The sequence below is a fragment of the Ovis canadensis genome, chromosome 2 (genome assembly GCF_042477335.2).
Source record: "Ovis canadensis isolate MfBH-ARS-UI-01 breed Bighorn chromosome 2, ARS-UI_OviCan_v2, whole genome shotgun sequence".
Taxonomy (NCBI): Eukaryota; Metazoa; Chordata; class Mammalia; order Artiodactyla; family Bovidae; genus Ovis; species Ovis canadensis.
The window spans coordinates 186,183,574-186,208,971 of NC_091246.1; the positions used below are offsets into that span (position 1 = coordinate 186,183,574).

The window sequence follows — 25,398 nt, forward strand, 5'->3', positions numbered from 1 at the left end:
TTTGTTTGTTTGTTTGTTTGTTTTAATTGTTTATCTAACAGAATAAAACCAGGCAGAGAAGTCCCCAAGGAAACGCTTAAACACTTCATTGCTGTTTGCCATTTGGTCCTTTATCTTCTAAGCTCCTACCGTATTTCCTTTTAAAGATTTATAACGTTTGTTTCAATCACAAATGCAATCTAAGTGTGAATAAATAAGTGTATTATCTTTTAAGACCTCCCCGCTTCATGTTCCTTTAAAGAGAAGAGGTGCTAAATGTCTCTTCATAGCCTATTTGGCCGTAGTTGTCCCACCTGTGGTTTTAAAAATAGATCTGCAGTCCTTTCCTCATTTCATTAAAGAAATCCTGGGAAAGAAGTCCTATTGATACTGTTGATAGTCTCCAAAATGTAAAGATAGTAACTGGGCTGAAGGCAACTTGGATGGGCCTTCAGCTAACAGAGCACCATTAGGAAGTGGTGCAGGGGCAAATCTTGTCAACAAGATACCAGCTCCTTCCACTAAAGCCAGGAGAATGGCACCTATTGCTGCTGACACAACCATGGCTACTGGTAGCTTTCTTGCTGCCATCATGGTTCTTATGAAAGCATCACTCTTGATGGAGTTCTAGGGATCTTCTTTCTGACTTGAACCATTATAATCAGTCATGGAAAGCAGACCTCTCCCAACTGCAAAGCTGTCTCCAACTGCAGAGCCCGGATTTTAATAGCTATCAAACTGCTTCCTAGTCTGTGGTTTACTCCCAGCAGAGAATTGTGAAAACCTTTGCCTATTTGACGGATACCCCCATCTATGCATCTCATCTTGAAGTCCCCACTGCAGTCATCCATGATTCTCTACGGGCAGGGCTGGCCCGCATACTCTTTTATCTTGACTTCATCACTAAATAAGTTTTTAAATTCAGTTTAATCTAGGGGCATTGTTGATTAAATTTTAGATAACAGCTTGGTACCTGATTGAGATAATGAGAACACAAGACAGACTTACTGATCTCTATTTTGTACTGTGTGAATTTAGAGCATAGTCAGTTTAAAGGTCTGCTAGTTAGAAAGCGCTGCCTCTTTATTACTACAACTAAAACCTTTTGGACTTTAATTTTATCTTTGTTCAAAGAATTAACATCCTTTTAAAAGTTCTTCAATCACAGAATGGAATTATTTTTAAAGAAAAGTTAGCTCCTTTAGGTTTTACTTAAAAGATAGATTCTTAAACTCTTAGATATCAGTTAAGGTCTGTCCATTTTATTGAATATACATGCGTTGGATTAATTAAATTTAAAATGTGACAAATGTAGATTGAAGGGAAAGACACCTCACTAAGTAGAATTGTTGCAACCTAGTGTGTACTTTAGGGCTTCCCTGGTGGCTCAGTGGTAAGAATCTGCCTGCCAATGCAGGAGACATGGGTTTGATTCCTGGGTCAGGAAGATCCCCTGGAAAAGGAAACGGCAAGCTACTCCAGGGTTCTTGCCTGGGACATCTCATGGACAGAGGAGCCTGTTGGGCTGCAGTCCATGGAGTTGCAGAAGAGTCAGATATGACTTAGTGACTAAACAACAACAAACAAGTGTGTACTTTAATTGGGAATTTTCAAAATATGAAACTTTTTATCACTGCAGCAAGCAAACAGAATCCCTATTTATACAAGTCCTCTTTTCTAAAGAATTTTGAATTTGAATGTCTACTCACAAACAAAAAGAGAGGCTTTGTCTTTTGTCCTTTGATATAATGTGGTTATTAGATGTTTGATTTTAAAACTTTATAGAAGAATCTTTTGGAGGCAGACATGTTGGTAAATCTGTTTCTGTAGCCAAGAATTTGAGTAAATCCCAAGCTCTCATCTTGGTGAACTTCATTTATCATCCTGTCCCTGCACCATCTTTGTACAATTTCATCCTGGACCAAGATTTCATGGCACAGAATAATATTCTGGGCATCAAACCATAGCATATGAACAAGTGGATGGCCCAAATGTTTGTTTGAAAGCGTAAATGTGCCTCTCTTACTGGGCACTGGTTGAGAGGGTTGAAGCCCATTAGTTGTAATTGCAGTTCAGACTAGAAGAAACTGTGTCCAGATGAGAAAAAATTTAAATGTTTGTGTGGATTTGGATTTTAATAGCTTCTGTCACATTCCATCACTGTTTACTTGAGTATTTCCCCAATCTGCTCTTCCAGCACTGCATTTCTGCATGCTTCTTTACAGCACTCATTGTTTTCAAAATGTGGTATGCCATTCTCTCCTTTCCAGTCTCAGTAGTTATGTTTGCAATTTAATATTAATAAGTGGTCAGTAAAAATATAGATCGCTACAAGCTTAAGTTCTGAAATAATATTGAGGATATAGTGTAATATTTGCTCTGTGATCCCATGGACTATAGCCAGTCAGGCTCCTCTGTCCATGGAATTCTCCAGGCAAGAATACTGGAGTAGCCGTTTCCTTCTCCAGGGGATCTTCCCAACCCAGGGATTGAACTGGGGTCTCTTTCATTGCAGATAGATTCTTTACCATCTGAGCCACCAGAGAAGTCCAATATTTACTTACTTTTACATTTTATTTACTTCTAAATTTTTCTTTCCTTTTTGTTCTTACTGATCTGAAGGTGCATCTCAGTCTTAGTTAAAATGTTATTCTTTTCAGAATTAAATATTGGGAATTCTCTGGCGACCCAGTGGTTATGACGCTGCACTTTCACTGTCATGGAGCTGGGTTTGATCCCTGGTTAGGGCTTCCCTTGTGGCTCAGCTGGTAAAGGATCTGCCTGCAGTACAGGAGACCTGGGTTTGATCCCTGGGTTGGGAAGATCCCCTGGAGAAGGGAAAGGCTACCCACTCCAGTATTCTGGCCTGGAGAATCCCATGGACTATATAGTCCATGGGGTTGCAAAGAGTTATGACTGAGCAACTTTCACTTTCCACTTTTCCTCAGGGAACTAAGCTGTATGATGTGGCCCCAAAACAAACTAACAAAAAGCCCCTAATTAATGTTGATTGTGGTGTTTAATTTCTAAACCCAAAGGAGCCTAAAGTATAAAATTTTTGCGTAAAGAAAATACATGGAAGGAAGTTTGTAGTGTTGAGCCATGCTGCTGCTGCTAAGCCGCTTCAGTTGTGGCCGACTCTGTGCGACCCCATGGATGGCAGCCCACCAGGCTCCCCCGTCCCTGGGATTCTCCAGGCAAGAACACTGGAGTGGGTTGCCATTTCCTTCTCCAATGCATGAAAGTGAAAAGGGAAAGTGAAGTCACTCAGTCGTGTCCGACTCTTAGCAACCCCATGGACTGCAGCCTACCAGGCTCCTCCATGAGTGCTGGTTGAGCCATGAGTGAGTAATAAATATGGTCTGTCAATGACACTGTTCAGAACGCTACTGTCATGGGAGGAAGAGCATGCCTTACATAAGGCAAAGCTTCTGGTCTTCCAGTGGTACAGTCAACACTGAGATAGGGTGTATCAAAGAGGTAGAGTACAGCAGACTTTGAGAAGTATGTTAATAACACACTACGGAGAAATATTTAGGGCAGGTACCAACTGTGATACTGGGATGTGCACTTTGTTGCTGTCCTCGAATGTTGGCACAGCTGTACTGTTTGTATATAGCTGTTTAAGACATTGAAGACAAACCAGTGAATCTTACTAGGGGAGGAAACAAAGGATGCAGATCAAAGTTTAAAAATTATTTCAGATATTATTGCTGGTTGCTTATAGTTATGGGTTATTCTATCACCAATTTAGAATGTACTATACATATATATATATATATATATTCATTTCATTTTTTATAATGTTGTATCAATATATTAGTCCAGCAGAATTCCTCCCAGAACAGTCTCCTTTCTTACTACTTTATTGTTCTTATGACATATCACTGTGACTATTGTTAATTAATTAAACAAGGAAGTCCTTAGACTAAAGTGGCTCTAATGTTTTGGATGCCTACTAAGCAAACCAAAACCTAAGCCAGAATCAATGAACCAAAATCCAAAAAAAACAAAACTAAAGAACAACTGATCACAAACTGCCTGCTAGGATTTTCCAAATAAGTCAACTGCTTAAGCTATAGCCAATCAAATAATATATTTGTTTTTCTTCTGTGTCTTCTCGCAGGGAGCTCCTAAGCATTTTTAGTTTGACATTGTCCAATTTGAGTTGGACCTTAAATAGACCTTTGGAAAAAAAATAATGTGCCTCAGTTTACCTTTTAACACTTCTTATATCTCTAAAACAAGAGGAACCTTTTTCTGAGAGCTTCCAACCTTTTCTCTTTCACCTGGAAGGTAGACCTCTCAGGCTGATTTTGTTTTATAAATTACAAATGTCTTATGAGTGTTGGTGGCTATCCGATATTATAATGGAACCTGAGCATTGATATTTATTTTGGTTGGCATGTCCAATTTATGAAATTCAAATTTTATTTTCATAACCTGGCTTACAAAGGGTATATTAAGTGAACACAAGTTTTAGAGGCTTGTTGGCTTAGTAGACTCAATTAATAGAAAAGGACAACTGTCTAGCTATCAAAAGCTGTGAGAGTTTAGAGTGGGGAAGAAGAAAATATACCTTTCTCCTTAAAAATTCTTTTATTAATACCTTAGTAATCTCCTACATGACATCACTTACTCCTATTTCATGTATTCTCTTTGTATATCTCCTTTGGCTTTCCTAAAACAATACAGTTAATTTTATAGAGGGAATACCTAATTTCAAGATGGGCAAGATGCCCAAGATGGGCAGTGCCAAAGAATGTTTAAACTACCACAAATTGTACTCATTCACATGCTAGCAAAGTAATTCTCAAAGTTTTCCAACACTCAAAGTTTTCAAAGGCTTCAACATTGTGTGAAGTGAGAACTCCCAGATGTTCAAGCTGGATTAGAAAAGGCAGAGGAACCAGCAATCAAATTGCCAACATCCATTAGATCATAAAAAAAGCAAGAGAGTTCCAGAAAAATATCCACTTCTGCTTCATTGACTACGTTAAAGCCTTTGACTGAGTGGATCACAACAAATTGTGGAAAATTATTTAAGAAATGGGAACACTAGACCACCTTATCTGTCTCCTGAGAAATCTGTATGCAGGTCAAGAAACAACAGTTAGAACTGAACATGGAAAACTGGACTGGTTCAAAATTGGGAAAGGAGTATGCCAAGGCTGTGTATTGTCACCTTGCTTATTTAACTTATATGCAGAGTACGTCATGTAAAATGCCAGACTGGATGAAGCACAAGCCAGAATCAAGATTATAGAGGAAAATGTCAATAACATTAGATATGCAGATGATACCACCCTTATGGCAGAAAGCAAAGATGAACTATGCCCCTTGATTAAAGTGAAAGTGGAGAGTGAAAAAGTTGGCTTAAAACTCAACATTAAAGAAACAAAGATCATGGCATCCAGTCCCATCACTTCATGAAAAATAGATGGGGAAACAATGGAAACAGTGACAGACTTTATCTTCTTGGCTCCAAAATCAGTGCAGATGGTGACTGAGGCCATGAAGTTAAAAGCCAGTTGCTCCTTGGAAGAAAAGGTATGACAAACCTAGACAACATATTAAAAAACAGAGACATTGCCAACAAAGGTCCATCTAGTCAAAGCTACAGTTATTCCATTAGTCATGTATGGATGTGACAGTTGGACCATAAAGAAGGTGGAGTGCTGAAGAATTGATGCTTTTGAACTGTGGTGTTGGAGAAGGCTCTTGAGAGTCCCTTGGACTGCAAGGAGATCCAACCAGTCAATCCTAAACGAGATCAGCCCTGACTATTCATTGGAAGGTCTGATGCTGAAGCTGAAGCTACAGTTCTTTGGCCACCTGATGCTTAGAGCCAACTCATTAGAAAAGACCCTAAAGCTGGGAAAGTCTGAAGGCAGGAAGGTAATAACAGAGGACAAAACGGTTGGATGGCATCACCACCTCAATGGACATGAGTTTGAGCAAGCTCTGGGAGATTGTGAAGGACAGGGAAGCCTGGAGTGCTGCAGTCCATGGGTCTCAAAGAGGTGGACATGACTGAGTGACTGAACAACAACCTAATTTCATATGTTCTTTAGAATAGTACTGGGCAGTGCAATGACCTGGCTTTTCAGTGTTTCTTCCCACCACTGCTTTCAGGAAGTTTGCAATCTTACATCTTGAAAACCACTTTTAGTTCCTGCAATGGACTACGGCTAGTTCAAGTTTTATGATTTTATTCATATTGTCTCTATTATCTTCCTATTACAGTGGGACAGTTTTCTGACATTCTTTGAAGCTTTAATGAAACTTTTTTTTTTTTCTCTTTCAAATTCTTCTTGGAGTTTACTTCTTTTGACCTGAGATATGTGCTCTTTTTATGTGTTTACTTAATGCTTATGTATTTAATAATAGTTGCCTTTTAACGTTTTTTGGTTCAGTTACTTCTCGCAACAACCCTATTGAGTAAATAACCGTAATTATTATCAGCCTCTTCTTATACATAAGGAAACTGAAGCAAAACAAACAAACAAACAAGACAAAACAAAAAACCTGCAAAAACTAGTACTTGCCTAATGTCTCACAGGTAAGTGATAGAATGAGTTTTAAAGACAGAAGGTCTAGTATATATACCAGTGCTGTTCAACAAAAATCTGAGTACAAATGTGATTTAATTCATAAATTTTCTAAAGAACACGTTGAAAAAGCTAAGAGAAACTGGTGAAATTAATTGTATTAATTTATTTTGTTTAATACAATATATCCCAAATAACATTTTGACATGGAATCAGTATTAAAAATCAGTATTAAAAATGAGGTATCTTATAATTTTTATACTGTCTTCAAAATGCAGTATATATTTTATAGTTAAAGTATATCTCAGTTTGGCCTAGAGTTTTACATTAAATGTGGTTAATTGCTACCTTTTGTCAATACTGGACGGCTTTACTCTTAATCACTGTACTCTTTGTATTGAAATAGTTTTATTTGCCGATATCCCCCACTGAATTCTGAACTAAATGAGTGAGGATGTTTTGTATCTTTAGTACATAGACTAGGTATTGCCTGATATGTAATAGAAACAATGCCCTTTTATTGAATTTTGTTGCTGAAGTACATTGTCAAGTTGAAATTTCAAGAGATTCAAAATACTTGATTAAATATATACATTTGCCATTTTTGAGTAGATCATGAGAAAAAATTGAGAAGATATCCAGGAAAATGGTCGTGTCAAGAACAGGATATACTTAAGATTCCATTTTAAGAATATTATTATATATAAGGATAATATAATATTATAATAATATTATTATTATATTATTTTATCTTGTTCGGTAAAATCATGAGTGGAATCATGCTGCATGCATTGTAGATGCCTAATCAATCATTTGTAATTTGATTTTTTTTTTCCTTGAGCCAGGGCTAGTAACCTCAACTCCTACAGGTGTTTATTATTTATTTGAAATCCTATCCAACTTGCCATTAGTTTGGACAAGCTGGGACAGTTTCTCGAAATGAACTCTATTATAGTGAAATCGTTCCATCTGTTTTCCCCAAATGAAGGCAGCTTCCCTTGATGCTAGTCAAAGAGTGAGGGCTCCTTGACTCAGAACCAGATGCAAGCTTAATACCAGCCTTCCATTTCAGCTCAATTACATTCTTGGCAGCCTATGAGACTCATGGGGTAAACTTTTTATAACAATTATCAATATCAGCCAATTTTTCAGAATGGGCAAGAATAAACTTCAATAGCTCCAAGATGAGTTTTCAGTGTTCCAAAGGTTCTGTCTGGCTGACTGCCATGGAGAATATTGGAGCATAAAGAGTGCAGTTTTATGCAACATTCTAGAAAACAGCTAACTTTATGTTTACTGAGATTCTGCTCTTTTTTTTGGTACAGTTTTTTTTTTTTTTGTATGTGTGTGTGAGATAAGGAAAATGATTATTTTCCTGTGATATTTTATATATGGAACTGCACCTGTGTGTGTATGTGTGTGTTTGTGTGTGTGTGTATGAATATTTTCTAGCAATGCTTGGAGACTGGCCTCTCATTGACTCTCTCATAAAACTATTGTGGAACAAAGAGAGAGAGAGCATTCTACTGATGGCCTATAGGCTCAAAAATAACCTGAAACTTTCAGATTCTCTGTAGACTGGTATGCGTTTATTGGGGTTAAAATTTTGTTAGCAGTAGAATTGGAATTCAGGCTAATTTGAAATATAAACTCCTTGAACACAAGAATGGCTAAGTCCTGTCATTATTTAGTATTTTTTTGTCTTATAACATCAGATACCTCATTATACAAGGAACTATTAATTATATTGAGTGTCCATAATCACAAAAGTTAAATTCTTTTTCTTTTTAAATTATAATAGGGCATCTAGATTTATCTCAGGGTTCAAGTGAAAACTTCCCTTTCCTCAGAAATCTAAATTTTAGCACCATGCTGCTCTAAAAACAAAAGCAAATATTTTCTATAAAATAGAAGAGGGGAAGACATTATAATTGTCTTCTTGCCTCTGAGCAAGGCTCCAATGGGTTCAACACATGGAAGCAGGATTTTAAAAAAGCACCAGAGACCACCTGAACTTGGCTTCCTCAGAATTCAACCACAAAGACTCTGAAAGCATAAGAAATAGCAGTACTTCAACAATGACTTATGAACATAGTGACTTCTCACATAAGTAATTTTTAACTTGGTTTATACAACTATGCATGCATGCATGCTCAGTCACTTAGTTGTGTTCAACTCTTTGTGACCCCATAGCCTATAGCCCACCAGGCTCCTCTCTCTTCATGGGATTTTCCAGGCAAGAATACTGGAGTGAGTTGCCATTTCCTTCAACTTCGTATTGCATAAAAGAATATCTTATAGCCATTACAAAAGTGTAAAATTGTATTAAAGGATTTACAATAACCTTTTAATCAATAGGCTTATAATTGACATAAAAATTCATCGTCTGATTTAAAATATTTAATATAAAAAGATAGAGCTAGGTATATTGTCTTCTTAAGTGTTTTCTAGAGAAACAAGGCCAATTATCTGTCTATTATCTATCTATCTATTAGAGAGAAGAAGAGAGAGGCAGGGAAATGGAGAGATAGCAATAAGAGAACAAGGAATACTAGTGGGTGTCATTCAGTCTCAGTCTGATGTGCCAAGAACCAGGAGGACTAATATCTGAGGGCAGGAAAAGAGACACCCCAACTCAAACAAAAAGAGCAAATCCACTCTTCTCTTGCCTTTTTGTTCTATTTAGACCCTCATTGGACTAGATACTACCCACCTACATTGGTGGTCTTTATTCAGTCTCTCTCAAATGCTAATGTCTTCCAGAGGCATGCTCACAGACATATGAAGAAATAATGTTCTACCACCCATTTGAGAATCCCTTCACCCAGTCAAGGTAACACATAAAGTGAGCTATCTCAAGAATGCATAGAACTTTAATTTCCTTTTTAACATTTCCATTCACTTCTAAAATATATTGTGTTACTATTTAAGTCATAAATGCAGGATGAATAGAAAACACCAGGAGCTATCACCCTACCTAGATGATGATTGTATTGGCAGAATCTGTCTGATATAACTATTTTGAAACCTTGGAGTCTATAGAGGCTTGTAACTTCCAGGAGGAGGTTTGGGTAGCAAATTATAGATGATATCAGTCAGTTTCAGCTCTTAGTGCAGTACCAGCTACCCATCCCTCACACCTCAAGCTGGGGCAGAAAGCAGTGCATATATTCCAGGAGAATCTTGCAGAAGCCAGAGTGAACAAAAAGGACCCTATCTTCTAACTATTAGCAATCAGTGTTCTTATGACTGATTGTTGCTTCTGATCACAGAGGTACAGACAAAGAAGTGGGATCTTTGTTATGCCTACCTCTAGTGTTGCAAGCTCCCCTTCTTTTGGCCAAAGTGACTTATTTCTAGTGATATTTAAAGGGCTATCATCTTCCACCCTTGTCTTTTCTTTTCATTCTTTTCTTTTATTTCCCCCTCCGTTTTGGGAGCCAAACATTGAAGACTGTCACCTTCATTCCCAGGGGAAAGCACAGAATCAGAAAAGATCTGAAAAACTCATAAGCTTATACATCAGTGATCTTCAGCTCAGCTAGCTTACAATAATCAAAAACAAAACAAAACAAAACAAAAAAAACCAAGCAAACTCTGGGGAAGGAGGATAATTTAGTTTCCAGAATTATCACACTACTACATTTAAATGAATAATTAATTACCAACAAAAGGTTAAAAGGTATAAAATGGGACAGGGAATTGTAACCTATTCAAAGGTAAATGGAAAGTGAACCTTCAATAATTGTCCCAACAAAGGGACCATAGTAACTGTTTCTGAAAAAGTCTGGTGGGAGATCAACTAGACAAAGATTTTTAAACAACAATTTTATGCATGCTCATACAGCTAACAGAAGACATGGAGAATGTGAAAAAGGTAATATATATACAAAATATAAATATCAATAAGAAGACAGAAAACATACAAAGAATCCAAAATGAAATTCTGGAGCTGAAAAGTGAAAAAATAGAAGTGCAATTTTTTTCAATAATATTATCAGCAGATGTCTTACCAGATGAATTGGGGGCCAGAAGGCAGTAGGGTAATATATGCAAAGTGCCAAAACATTGTTTTAAAAAAGCTCAACCAAAAAGTCAATATCCAGAAAAACCATCCTTCAAAGGTGAGAGAGACATTAAGACATCCCCAGGTAAATAAAAGCTAAAGGAACACAATAGTGTTAAAATGTTCTGCAGTAAATTCTAAAAGAGAGCTATACATGTTGAAATGAATGGACACTGGACTGTACCTCAAAGCTGTAAGAAGAAATAAAGATTTCAATAAAGGTAAATACATAGAAAATTATAAAATTTATAGTTATTGTAGCAATGGTTTGTAACTTCATTTTCTTTGGTTTTCTATATAATACAGTAGGTTAATACATTTAAAAATAATGTAATTCACTCATTATTAGAGAAATGCAAATCAAAACCACAATGAGGTACCACTTCACACCCGTCAGAATGTCTGTGATCCAAAAATCTGCAAGCAATAAATGCTGGAGAGGGTGTGGAGAAAAGGGAACCCTCCTACACTGTTGGTGGGAATGCAAACTAGTACAGCCACTATGGGAAACAGCGTGGAGATTCCTTAAAAAATTGCAAATAGAACTACCTTATGACCCAGCAATCCCACTGCTGGGCATACACACCGAGGAAACCAGAATTGAAAGAGACACATGTACCCCAATGTTCATCGCAGCACTGTTTATAATAGCCAGGACATGGAAACAACCTAGATGTCCATCAGCAGATGAATGGATAAGCAAGCTGTGGTACATATACACAATGGAGTATTACTCAGCTGTTAAAAAGAATTCATTTGAATCAGTTCTGATGAGATGGATGAAACTGGAGCCGATTATACAGAGTGAAGTAAGCCAGAAAGAAAAACACCAATACAGTATACTAACACATATATATGGAATTTAGGAAGATGGCAATGACGACCCTGTATGCAAGACAGGAAAAAAGACACAGATGTGTATAATGGACTTTTGGACTCAAAGGGAGAGGGAGAGGGTGGGATGATTTGGGAGAATGGCATTCTAACATGTATACTATCATGTAAGAATTGAATCGCTAGTCTATGTCTGACGCAGGGTGCAGCATGCTTGGGGCTGGTGCATGGGGATGACCCAGAGAGATGTTATGGGGAGGGAGGTGGGAGGGGGATTCATGTTTGGGAACGCATGTAAGAATTAAAGATTTTAAAATTTAAAAAATAAAAAACTAAAATAAAAATAAAAATAATGTATTAGTCTAAAAGCTAATATTATTGTAAACTGGTTTATAACTCCACATTTTATTTTCTACATAATTTAAGATACTAATGCATTAAAATAGTTTGTTTCTGGACACACAATATACAAATTTATAATTTTGTGACATCAACAACTAAAAGGAGTAGGGAAGTAAAGCTATATAGAAGCAGCAATTTGTATGTTATTGAAGTTAAGCTAGTATAAATTCATATTGACTGCTACAACTTTAAGGGTGCTAAATGTACTCCCCACAGTAACTACAAAGAATTAGCTATAGAATATACACAAAAGGAAATGAGAAAGATATTTAAATATTTCACTATAAAATATCAACTATACACAAAAGATTAATGTAGGAAATGAAGAACAACAAAAATAATGAGCCTCATAGACCACAAATACACACAAAATGACAGGTATCTTTGCTTATCAGTAAAAATGTTTTATAATTTAAATTAGTAATTAAATGTAAATCAATTAAATTCTGAAAGACAAGATTATCAAAATGGATAAAAGTGTATAACCAGTATATTCTATCTATAGGAGACTCACTTTCAATACATAGACAAGAAGAAGTTAAAGCCAAAAGATAGAAGATACTTCATACAAATAGTAACCAAAAGAGAGCATCTGTGACTCTACTAATATTTAAAATATACTTTAAATCAAAAAAGTTTGCAAAAGACAACATTATGTATTAACAGATGGCTCAATTCAAGAAGATATAACAATTATAAACATTTATACATGTAATAAAAGAAAATCAAAATATATGAAGCAAAAATTGACAGAATTAAAAGAAATTAGGTATCTCTGCAATAATACCTGGAAACTTGAACATTCTGCTCACAACAATGGATTGAAAAACCAGATAGGAGATAAATAAAGAAATAGAATATTAGAACAACATAGTTACCCCCCTACCTCTAACAGAGAGAACAATCTACCCAAAAATAAGAGAACAGATGTTCTATTCAAATGTAGATAGGGCATTTTTTAAAGTAGGCTATATGTTAGTTCACAAATTTAATCTCAATGGATTTTAAAATGTAGATGCCATACAAAATATGTTCTGTGATCACAATGGGATAAAGTTAAAAAATCAATAACAGAAGAAACACTTTAAAATTCACAAATCTGTGGAAATGAGACAGCACATTCTTTAAAAATTAATGGAACAAGGAAGAAATCACAAGGGAAAGTAAAATAAACTTAGATATAAATGAAAATGAGAATACCTCTAAACTGTATTGGGGACAGTGAAAGCAGTGCTGGGGAGAAATTTATAAATGTCAGCAGTTACATTAAGAAAGAAGAAAGCTTTCAGATGAACAAACTGATTTTATAACTTAATAAACTAGAAAAAGAAGAAAAAAACTAAACCCAAAGCTAGAAGAAGGAAAGAGATAATAAAAGAACAGAGATAAAAAAGATATAAATTGTGTAGTGCTGTAGGTAATCTCAAAATATCTCTAATTATTAGCACCACCTTAAAATTATAGTTGTAGATCCATCACTGGAACTATCAACATTTTAATAAAAATCACACATATCTATCACATAAAAAATTGATTCTTCAAAAATATCAACAAAATGGATAAATCTTTAAATATTGGACTGTTAGAAATATAGAGAAAACATTCAAGTAACTAAAATCAAAACGGAGGTGGGGACATTGCTAATGGTTCTATAGAAATAAAAAAGGATTTAAGAGAACAGTGTGAACATCAACAATTGAGAAGGGGACGCCCGAGGATGAGCTGGCTGAATGGCATCACGGACTCGATGGAGGAGAGTCTGCGTGAACACCGGGAGATGGTGATGGACAGGGAGGCCTGGCGTGCTGCGATTCATGGGGTCGCAGAGAGTCGGACACGACTGAGCGACTGAACTGAGCTGAACTGAACTGACAAATTCCTAGAAAAATAAAACATACCATTAGTAAGTGATGAAGGAAAAAACAAACAAACCTGAATAGAGCTATCACCAGTAAGAGCAAGACTGTAACTGAAAATCTCCGTACAAAAAGAAGCCCTGAATCTCATTGTGTCAATGGTCAGTTCTATCAAATTTTAAAGAAGAAATATCATAGAACCTTAAAGAAATTAAAGAAAATATGAATAAATGGAAAGAGACACGACTGTGTGACTGAACTGAACTGTACTGAACCATATTTAGCAGTTAGAAAACTTGATATTGTTAAGATTTAAGTACTACCCAAAGGGATCTACAGATTCAATGAAATCCCTATGAAAATTCCAGCAATAACTTTTGCAGAATAGAAAACCCCATTTTAAACTTTATATGGAATCAAAGGGACAGTGCATAGCCAAAATGGTCCAGGAAAAGGAGAACAAATTTTGAGGACCCAGATTTCCTGATTTCAAAGCTTACTGTAAAGCTATTGTAGCCAAAACAGTGTGATACTGGCACAATGATAGACATACATTATAACAATGGGATAAAATAGAGAATCCAGAAATAAACCTTAACATATTGATCAAATGATTTTTAACAAGAGTTCTAAGAATATTCATTGGAGAAAGAACTTTTTTTTTTTCTTTGACAAACGATGCTGGGCAAGTTGTATATCGCCACACAAAAATAGTGAAGTTGGAGATTTACCTAAAACCATATACAAAAATTAACTCAAAATGGAACCATGACCTAAATTGAAAACTTAACACTAAAAAATCTTAGAAGAAAACCGAGCAGAAAAGCTTCACAACATTGCATTTGGCAATGATTTATGTGTGTGTGTGCAAGTGTATGTATGTAAGACACCAATCACAGATAAACAAAAGGAAAAACAGAAAATTTGGGGCTCATGAAAAAAATGTTTACATCAAAAGACACAATCAATAGAGTAAACAGCAATCCACAGAATTGGAGAAAACATTTGACAATCATGTATCTGATAAGGGATATCCAGAATGCTTAAAGAACTTCTAAAACCCAACCACAAAAACACCAAACAATATGCCATATACCTTTTAATTTTTATTTTACTGACTGAATTTTAGTTTTCATTTTCTTCCCTTCATATTTCCAAGAAACATGGTAAACACTTGACAAATAGTTGTTTGATTACTCTAACCATACTTTGAAAAACTGCATTTTTTTTGTTTTATCAGAATACTTTAATAAGGGCTCAAATAGTGATTGTTTTCTCTATTATATCTGCATCTGTAAACATAGTCATCTACTAGCTTGTCGTATTTGTGCTTCCAGCTGTGTACCAGGGCAAAAGGTTATGAGGATGAAATGCAGGTGATTTGGGGCAGGATTTGCAGATGGGGCTTTTATCTGGTTAATGATGTGAATAATGTCATGTTAGGAAGAGTACAGGAAGGTTCACCTTTTTGAAGCAGAAACATAATTTCCAATGCAAGGAATCTCATGTTTTCTAAAAGATCATGGGAAACAAAAAAGGTGATATAAAATGCTTATTTTATTTGTAAAATATTCTCTCTGATTCTTTCACTTTAACTTGGATAAACAAAGCAAAGTGACAGCTAACTCTTGTGTTTTGTCAGGCCTAGATCTTTAGCTCTTGTATAAAAGTTAGCAAGCAAACTGCCATCTGTACAAACAGGTGGCTTGAATGATGTAGGGTATTAAAAACAGATCATTTTTGGAGTGATGACAAGGAATAGAAAATTTAAGAAAACCCAGAGTTCCTTTAATAAGATGAAAAATGTGAATCATTGATTGTGTCAGTGTTAGAAGATGAAGTGTGGAAATATTTGTTCAAGCAGTCTCAGCATGATACACATTTTCCTGTTGTGATTCTGTCATCAGTGTGCTCACCCCACGGAGCCAATGGAGCAGTTACCCTTGTGCCTTCACAAGAAACTTAACTGAGGCCATCTTGGAAACTATAGTAGGGAAGATGGCTTAATGCCACAACATAACTAAGGTATTGCTCACCCTTGACTTAATTATGACTTCATAGTGATTTTCCTGACTTCATAATGAGCTTCTTCTTCAAAGTTCAACTTTGCTCTCAGGACTACTTTTATTTAAAAAAAAATCTCAAAATTACTGATAAAGCAACTAAATACTCTCATAAATCTGTATGTTTAATGTTAAATATTCAGTTTATTCATGATCTACTATGTGTAGACCCTGTATTAATAGAAGTAAGGATAAGAAGGTTCAAAGTAAAGAAGATGATGAATTACAGATTACAACCATAACACAGAAACAAACCATTTTTGTTTTGAAGATGATGAAGAGTTTAGCTTTATTTTTGAATAGTTGGAACAAATATCAGGTAAATAGCACATATATTTCCTTTTTATTCCACCAGCAGTTTTACTTTTATAGCCAACATAAATCTAAAAATGTATTTTTTAAACTTTTTTAGCATCTCGGTCTTCTATTCTTTGGTCTTCTTTACCTTTCTTCTGATTTATTTGTTTTAATAAATCTATCAAGGTAAAATTCATATAGCATAAAGTTAACACCTTTAAAGTATACATTTTGTTGTCTTTTAATATATTTATAGAATTATCCAACCATTGCCCCTATCTATTTCTAAAATATTTTCACTGCTCCTGGTACTCATTAGTAGTTATTTCTTCTTCTCTTTTCCCTTTGCTACCAGTAATCTGCTTTCTATTGCTATGCATTTTCCTGTTCAGACATTTCTTATACATCAGATTATACAATATGTGGGTCTTCTAGAAGAGCTTCTTTCAGTTAGATTGTTTCCAAGCTTCATCCCTCTTGTAGCATGTAGTGTGTAGCATGTAGCATGTAGCATGTAGCTTGTAGCTTGTAGCTTGTAGCATGTAGCATCGGCTCCCTTATTGACAATGTTCCATTGTATGAATATATCACGTTTTGTTTATCTTTTCATTAATTTATCACATTAAGTTGTTTTCACTCATCATTGGCTTTAGACCTTTAATATCCTTTTATAGCTTATATTATTCAGTGAGTAATTAACCCTTGTAACAATTTTATTCTTGCATAATCCTTATAGAATGTATATGATGATTATATAAATGTACAAAGTGGAAAGATTTAGATATTATTTCAGTGAGACACGTAAATACTAACTATATATTCAGTTCTATTCTAAGTAATGTGATAAATAAGAAAATATGAATATTTCCTTTTAGGAAGAGTATCTGTACTTTTTAATGATTAAGCAATATCTGAAAAGAATGGAATATAAGACAAGTGGAGAATTTTTTTTAATGCTAGCTAAATCATCATAATTGGCTTTGGTACCTCCATCATCAACAAAGTCAGCATCACTTATTGGGCACATACTCACTACAAGATATTGCAATTTTTGGCGTATATCAGAGTATTTTATATGCAGACACCTAGTTGGGACTTTTTTTTCTTATTTCTAATGACAAGAGTAAATTGCAGTAATATAACCAATCAAAAAATTAAATACTTGGGAAGTAAAAAAGTCAGTTTTTATCTCAAATCTCTAAACCATACTTCATAAATATATGCATATATGCATGCCTAGAATATGTATGTGTGTGTGTGTATGTGTGTATATATATATATAATGGTTAGTTTAGTCACTCAGCTGTGTCTGCCAGGGTCCTCTGTCCATGGGATTTCCCAGGCAAGAATACTGGAGTGGGTTGCCATTGCCTTCTCCAGGGGATCTTCCTGACCCAGGGATCAAACCCATGTCTCCTGCACTGCAAGTGGATTTCTTACCACTGAGCCATCAGGGTAACACATATATATATAATATACACACATATATTTATATATTGATATTAATTTCATAGCTGAAGAAGATTGTTGGAGGGACAGACCTTGGTGTCAGACCAAGGTGGACAGACCACTTACCCATGGTGTTCAACATTCACATTTAGTTAATCATGCTCAGAGTTGGGGTTGAGGTCAGTAATTTGAGGAAAACAGTTACAGTGATAAAAAGCATCCTTACCACCTCAGTGGTGTTATACCATTAAATGATTGATTTTAAAGAGTATGTTTACGTTTTATCCTTATTGGAAAGACTAATTTGTAATTCAGTCCATTGTTTAGCAAATCTGAAGTCTCTTAACAACTCAACATGAGACATAAAACTTTGATGGAGATTTATGATTCTTCCAGGACATACATCTACATCTCCTCAGCAGTCTTAGATCAGTCTGCTGCCAACATGTTTTCTTCCCCCTCAGTAAAGTGCCTCTCTGACTACACATCCAGGCAAACCAATTCAGTCCTCCTGGCCAGCTTCCCCAGTGGGCCACAACAATCTTATGCTTTCAGGCAAAATCATTTTCCTCTAACGCAAGTGTGACTTAGGAATATAGCAAAGCCCCAAGTAAATTGGAAAATATTCTCAGAATTTTAACAATTACTAAAAATATTTCCTTTTATATGCCCATTCTTCTGCAACCAAGTGCCCATTTTACACACACACACACACACACACACATCACACTTATAATCAGCTGTGCTGCACTTTCCTGCATGATAAAATGTCATCTTATGGTAAGATTGGAGAAGCATTGTTTTTGTTGTAAATACCCTTCATAAATAAAATATTTACCTCAATTGATATATATTGTATCGTAGATCTGTTGTCTATTTCACTTATCCAGACTTGACCCTTTCCTGGCATCCACAAAACAATTTCTCCTTAAAAAAATACATACCCAAACTTCAGCAGAAGTGAACATGAGATTTAGTCCTATGCTTTTTAATACATCACACACCCCTAACACCCAGGGCAAGAATGTTTCCCTGGTCCAATGAGGACCAAAGGGGTAATGAATCTCTTATTGAGAATCCTAGAAGAAGTATCTTAATTTTTCCTGTTGGGCTTGAAAGTGAGAGGCAATAGATTTTACTGATATTTGGATCATGAAGGGAAAGCCTATTAGAATGAAGCCATCTGAAAAAGACAGAACAAAACTGTAGTTTACTACCCATGCCTGGATGATATCATTTGAGCCTCTGAAGCAATGGAAACCTTGAAGTCACAGACAATACAGTGGTTTTTTTTTTTTTTTTTTTTGAGTTAAATCCATTAGGGTTGGGGCTTCCAATACTTGAAACTGAAATAAGCCTCTGCTTTTCTCCCAGTTCCTACCCTGATGTATAAAATGGTAACAATAACATATTTCTGTGTTCTTATCTGATGTCTTCTTATAAGAATATAAATTTGTATAAGAGCTGTTTATAGTTAGGTAAATATCACATTTAGGCTTATTACAGAATATAATTAATTCCTTTATACAACTTAGACTCATCAGCATTTTTTGTTAATCAGTTGAGTTTTTCTAGTGAACTTTAACACTATTAAGAAAAAAAACCCAACTAAATATGCTTAAGAAGTTACTTCAAATAAACTTAAAAACCAGACTTATTGCCCAAGGTTATTGCCTCTTTTTATAAACCTACCCATAGAATTAATAACAGTTTTCTAATTGGAGAAGAAAATGGCAACCCACTCCAGTATTCTTGCCTGGAAAATCCCATGGACAGAGGAACTTGGTAGGCTACAGTCCAGGGGGTCACAAAGAGTCGGACACGACTGAGCGACTTTCCTTTCCTTTACTTTAGTAAACGTCCTATATTCCCAGAGTCTGATTGTCTGTCAGCAAGTGAATTTTAAGCAGTGTTCTAGTCACTTATTTCAGTGTTGTTTAAAGTTGTTTCTGTTAAAAGCAATGCAATACTTCCATTTCACTCCACTAAATTAATTTCTTATTCAATTAAGTCTTACCTTATGGTTCAATTATATACTTCTTTAGTACAGTGATCAATTTTAATCTCTAGAGATTTAACTGAAAATGCAGAAATTGATAAAGGTATGTCATTATGCATTTGAAAAGTCACAGCATCTGTTGTTTAGATATATTAATTAGTCGTACAACAAAAATATTAATCAGTGCTATTTTGTGAAACTATGTTCAGTGCTAAAATATCTACCTTTACTTTATTGTATTTTTAAATGTTTTCACATTTTCTTTTCTTTATTTCCAACTATGATGCCCTAATTTATTTTTTTTATATATAATGTCCATTTGAACGGAAACTATTAAACATTTGAAATAGCCAGTGGAGAATTTTTAATGGTAACGTATACTTCCTAACATAATTTTAAGAGAAGTAAAAGGGATGTAAGCCCTGACATGTTGAGATATCAACTGCAAGTTTTGTAAGGAAACACGCTAAAAGTTTCAGTTATTTTTCCTTGGTATGTTATCATTATACAAATTTTCTGTAATGAGTAAATATTACTTTATAATCAGAAAAGAAGCAAAAAGTTACTGCCTTTAACATATGTCTTTTTCTTTTGTTATCTTGAGGGTTTTAATAATAAACATGACTGGAAAAACATTTTCATAGGGTGAAAATCTACCTGAGATAAGCTGGCACTAGATAGGGAAAGGTAACAAATTCATCTGTCCATTCAACTGGAAGACCAATTTTAAGATACTGTATCTTGATAAGAAGGATATAACTTTATCAAATATAGTAGTGAGTAAGCATGTTTGTCAGTGGAACAATGTCAGTTGTTAATGGAAATTGACTAAAGTACCTGGGCTGGTCACACAAGATCCAAGTAATTAATATATACATGTAGATACAGACACATAGATATAGAGAGATAGATTTTACATCTAAGTGTAAGTGGATATCTATCTATATCTAATCTATCTATCTATCTGTATATAAATACTGGATTTCAGAACTTTAAATGGCAGTCAGTGTTGTAAGATTCAAGCACAAATTGGATGTGTAGAGTTAATGTTTATTTTGAGTCTCTAATTTACAAGTTTGGTGTAAGATTATTTGATTTATTATTAAGTTAATTAAATATCCCTATGCAATTTGAGACCATGTTATTAGTGATGTTGAAATTAATATTAAAATTAAAACCTTGAGAGAAAAGGAGGAGATGTTTAGAAATGAGGAAGAATAACTTATAAAGGAGTAACTGAATTGTCTGAAATTTTTCTCTGCTTGTTAACTCACATATATGTATACATGAAGCCTATGGATCACAGACAAAGAGAGTTTATTAGTCATCAGTTCTGTTCAGTTTCTCAGTCGTGTCCGACTCTTTGTGACCCCATGAATTGCAGCATGCCAGGCCTCCCTGTCCGTCAGCAACTCCCGGAGATCACTCAGATTCACATCCATCGAGTCAGTGATGCCATCCAACCATCTCATCCTCTGTCTCATCCTCTGTCGTCCCCTTCTCCTCCTGCCCCCAATCCCTCCCAGCATCAGGGTCTTTTCCAATGAGTCAACTCTTCGCATGAGGTGCCCAAAGTACTGGAGCTTCAGCTTTAGCATCATTCCTTCCAAAGAATTCCCAGGGCTGATCTTCAGAATGGACTGGCTGGATCTCCTTGCAGTCCAAGGGACTCTCAAGAGTCTTCTCCAACACCACAGTTTAAAAGCATCAATTCTTTGGTGCTCAGCTTTCTTCAGAGTCCAACTCTCACATCCATACATGACCACAGGAAAAACCATAGCCTTGACTAGATGGACCTTAGTTGGCAAAGTAATGTCTCTGCTTTTGAATATGCTATCTAGGTTGGTCATAAATTTTCTTCCAAGGAGTAAGCGTCTTTTAATTTCATGGCTGCAGTCACCATCTGCAGTGATTTTGGAGCCCCCCAAAATAGAGTCTGATGCTCTTTCCACTGTTTCCCCATCTATTTCCCGTGAAATGATGGGACCAGATGCCATGATCTTCGTTTTCTGAATGTTGAGCTTTAAGCCAACTTTTTCACTCTCCTCTTTCACTTTCATCAAGAGGCTCTTTAGTTCCTCTTCACTTTCTGCTCTAAGGGTGGTGTCATCTGCATATCTGAGGTTATTGATATTTGTCCCGGCAATCTTGATTCCAACTTGTGCTTCTTCCAGCCTAGATTTTCTCATGATGTACTTTGCATATAAGTTAAACAAGCAGGGTGACAATATACAGCCTAGACGTACTCCTTTTCCTACTTGGAACCAGTCTGTTGTTCCATGTCCAGTTCTAGCTGTTGCTTCCTGACCTGCATATAGGTTTCTCAAGAGGCAGGTCAAGTGGTCTGGTATTCCCATCTCTCTCAGAATTTTCCACAGTTTATTGTGATCCACACAGTCAAAGGCTTTGACATAGTCAAAAAAGCAGAAATAGATGTTTTTCAGGAACTCTCTTGCTTTTTCAATGATCTAGCAGATGTTGGCAATTTGATCTCTGGTTCCTCTGCCTTTTCTAAAACCAGCCTGAACATCTGGAAGTTCACAGTTCACGTATTGCTGAAGCCTGGCTTGGAGAATTTTGAGCATTACTTTACTAGCGTGTGAGATGAATGCAATTGTGTGGTAGTTTGAGCATTCTTTGGCATTGCCTTTCTTTGGGATTGGAATGAAAACTGACCTTTTGCAGTCCTGTGGTTATTAGTCATAGCCACAGACAAATCATCACAGGGCAATGTGTTGAGAGCCAGGTGGTACCTTCTCATACAGTGAGGTGCCTTACAGGAATGGAACCCTGTTATAAGAAGGCTTTTCTCTTGCATAGAATTGCTAGTGACTGCCCATCCACAAATGCACATTTGGAGGCTGTGGTCAGCCCAGTTTATTCTTTCTAGCATAAGGAAAAATTGAGAGAAGTTTTGTGCTCAGATGCTCAGTGATGTCTGACTCTTTGAGACCCCGTGGACTGTATCCTACTAGGTTCCACTGTCCATGGGAATCTTCTGACAAGAATACTAATCCAGGGTGCTGTTCCCTCCTTCAGGGCATCTTTCCAATCCAAGGATTGACCCGTGTCTCTGATGTCTTGCTGCATAGGTAGGTGGATTCTTTACCACTAGCACCACCACCAGCCCAGGGGCTGACTAAAACAAAAACAAAATTAGAGAAGAGAGGAGTGATTTAAGTGTTTTCACAGCCTGTTATTTGTATCTTTATATTTTGCAGTTTACATGTTACCTTAGTATAAGCTCTATTCTTTGTATGTGTCTTTGTAGTGTAGACTTCTAGACCTTTTGGATCCTAGCTGATATTTATATCTGTTTCACGTAAGATGCTTGGTGAAGGGAAGACATGAGTCTGTCTTCTTTCTGCCTTCAAACTTTGGTAGATTGGACCACTCAAGCAGAGATAGTTGAGTATATGTGTTTGACGTTAAGAAAGCTTTGGTAAAGCCCTTGCTATTTTTGAAAATTTTAACTGAAGAAAGTTAAAAAAACACTTACAAGTGGTATTTATTTGCTACTGCTGTACAAACAGACCTTCTAGTAGGAAGAGGTATTTGAAATTCTGGAGAGTAGTATTTAAGTTTTCTCTTAGGTAACTATTTTGCAAATAATCTAAAAAGTGAAATGATCATGTAAGAAATGCTGCTATTCACATTTTAGCGACAGATCAAAATGAGATCATTTAGTTGAGTGGCCATCAACGGTTCCATCTAGTCTGTAAAGGGCTCTTTATCACAGGAAGTGTCATTCATAGGATTGACATTTCCATATGAATTAATGATGATTACTCAGAATTATGACAACATTTAAATTAAGATGGCCTTTATTCTGATTACCTTTTAGGAATATAACATTTATTTTTTACATCTGTCTTTATCCTATTTAATAGGAATTCAGATCCAATTTTAAGGTAAATATACCTCTCATGGCAGATTGGAAAACAAAAATTCTTTCAAGTGTATAGTTATTTGGGGGATCCAAAAATAATTCTTCTAGTGACATTGCAATGATCAGGGACTAATCTAACATTTCTAAATATGGTAAGTAAAGTGAAAGATCTGTTCTTTGAATGAAACAAACAACACAGAAATCATCAGATTTTTCATTAAAGTTATCATAGACTAAATGTTTTAGGTTTTTTGAGTCATATACTGTGTGTTGCAGCTACTAAAATCTGCTATTGCAGTGCAAATAGTTACAATATACAGTAAATAATCATGTAAATGAGTAATCATGACTGTGGGAAAAATTTGGTGCCCCCAAATCTTGACCGCATCAATTGCCAGAGTTTATATCAAACACTCATCTCGCATACGGAGAAAATATCTCTGTATCTCTCTGTATAGTTTGTATATATTTCAAATATTTTATTTAACATCTTAATTAAATCAGTATCATAGGACTTCTATTGATTAATGTTGACTTAGTTTACTTGAGTTCAGTCACTCAGTTGTGTCTGACTCTTTTCGACCCCATGAACTGCAGCACGCCAGGCCTCCCTATCTATCACCAACTCTTGGAGTTCACACAAACTCAAGTGCATTGAGTCCGTGATGCCATCCAACCATCTCATCCTCTGTCGTCCCCTTCTCCTCCTGCCCTCAATCTTTCCCAGGATCAGGGTCTTTTCAAATGAGTCAGTCCTTAGCATCAGGTGGCCAGAGTATTGGATCATGAGTCTTGGCTCCTTATTGTCAAATTCAGACTTAAGTTGAAGAAAGTGGGGAAAACCACTAGACCATTCAGATATGACCTAAATCAAATCCCTTGTGATTATATAGTGGAAGTGAGAAATAGATTTAAGAGACTAGATCTGATAGAGTGCCTGATGAACTATGGATGGAGGTTTGTAACACTCTACAGGAGACAGGGATAAAGACATCCCCAAGAAAAAGAAATGCAAAAAGTAAAAATGGCTGTCTGAGGAGGGCTTACAAATAGTTGTGAAAAGAAGAGAAGCAAAAAGCAAAGGAGAAAAGGAAAGATATAAGCATCTGAATGCAGAGTTCCAAAGAATAGCAAGGAGAGATAAGAAAGCCTTCCTCAGTGATTAATGCAAACAAATAGAGGAAAACAAAAGAATGGAAAAACTAGAGATCTCTTCAAGAAAATTAGAGATACCAAGGGAACATTTCATGAAAAGATGGGTTCAATAAAGGACAGAAATGGTATGGACCTAATAGAAGCAGAAGATATTAAGAAGAGGTGGGAAGAATACACAGAAGAACTGTACAAAAAAGATCTTCATGACCTAGATAATCACTGTGGTGTGATCATTCATCTAGAGCCAGACATCCTGGAATGTGAAGTCAAGTGGGCCTTAGGAAGCATCACTATGAACAAAGCTAGTGGAGGTGATGGAATTCCAGTTGATCTATTTCAAATGTTGACTTAATCGATATTAATTAGCTTATATCTATTTGTAATGTGTGCATGCTAAGTCACTTCAATTGTGCCTGCCTCTTTGTCACCTTGTGGACTGGAATCTTCCAGGCTTCTTTATCCATGGGATTCTCCAGGCAAGCATACTGGAGTGAGTTGCCATGCCCTCCTCCAAGGATTTTCTTGACCCAGGGATTGAACCCATGTCCTTTACCTCTCCTGCATTGGCAGGTGGGTTCTTTACCACTAGCACCACCTGGGACGCCCATCCATTTTCAATATATGCATGCAAAGAGTCTAATATGACTGAGTTTACTGAGCATGCATGCACACATATGCACACAGCATCTATGCATATGCATTTGTAATATATAATTCAAATTAAATATCATTATGAATATTTTGAAAGTAAGTTACCTAGATCAAGATTTATAAGGATATGTCAAAGAGAAATGATTTAGCCACCTGTTAAATAGCAAGGAAGATTCATTTATGACTATTATAATAGAGGAGAGGCTA

At 35.8% G+C, this 25,398-nt stretch overlaps 1 protein-coding gene and 1 pseudogene across 1 annotated transcript in view; one reads left to right on the forward strand and one right to left on the reverse strand.

The window, feature by feature from the left end:
- The window catches only part of DPP10 (dipeptidyl peptidase like 10), a 769,909-nt gene that overhangs the window by 353,830 nt on the left and 390,681 nt on the right, over nt 1-25,398 (forward strand). The window lies entirely within an intron of this gene.
- On the reverse strand, nt 361-15,664 carry LOC138433139 (mitochondrial import inner membrane translocase subunit Tim17-A pseudogene; annotated as a pseudogene).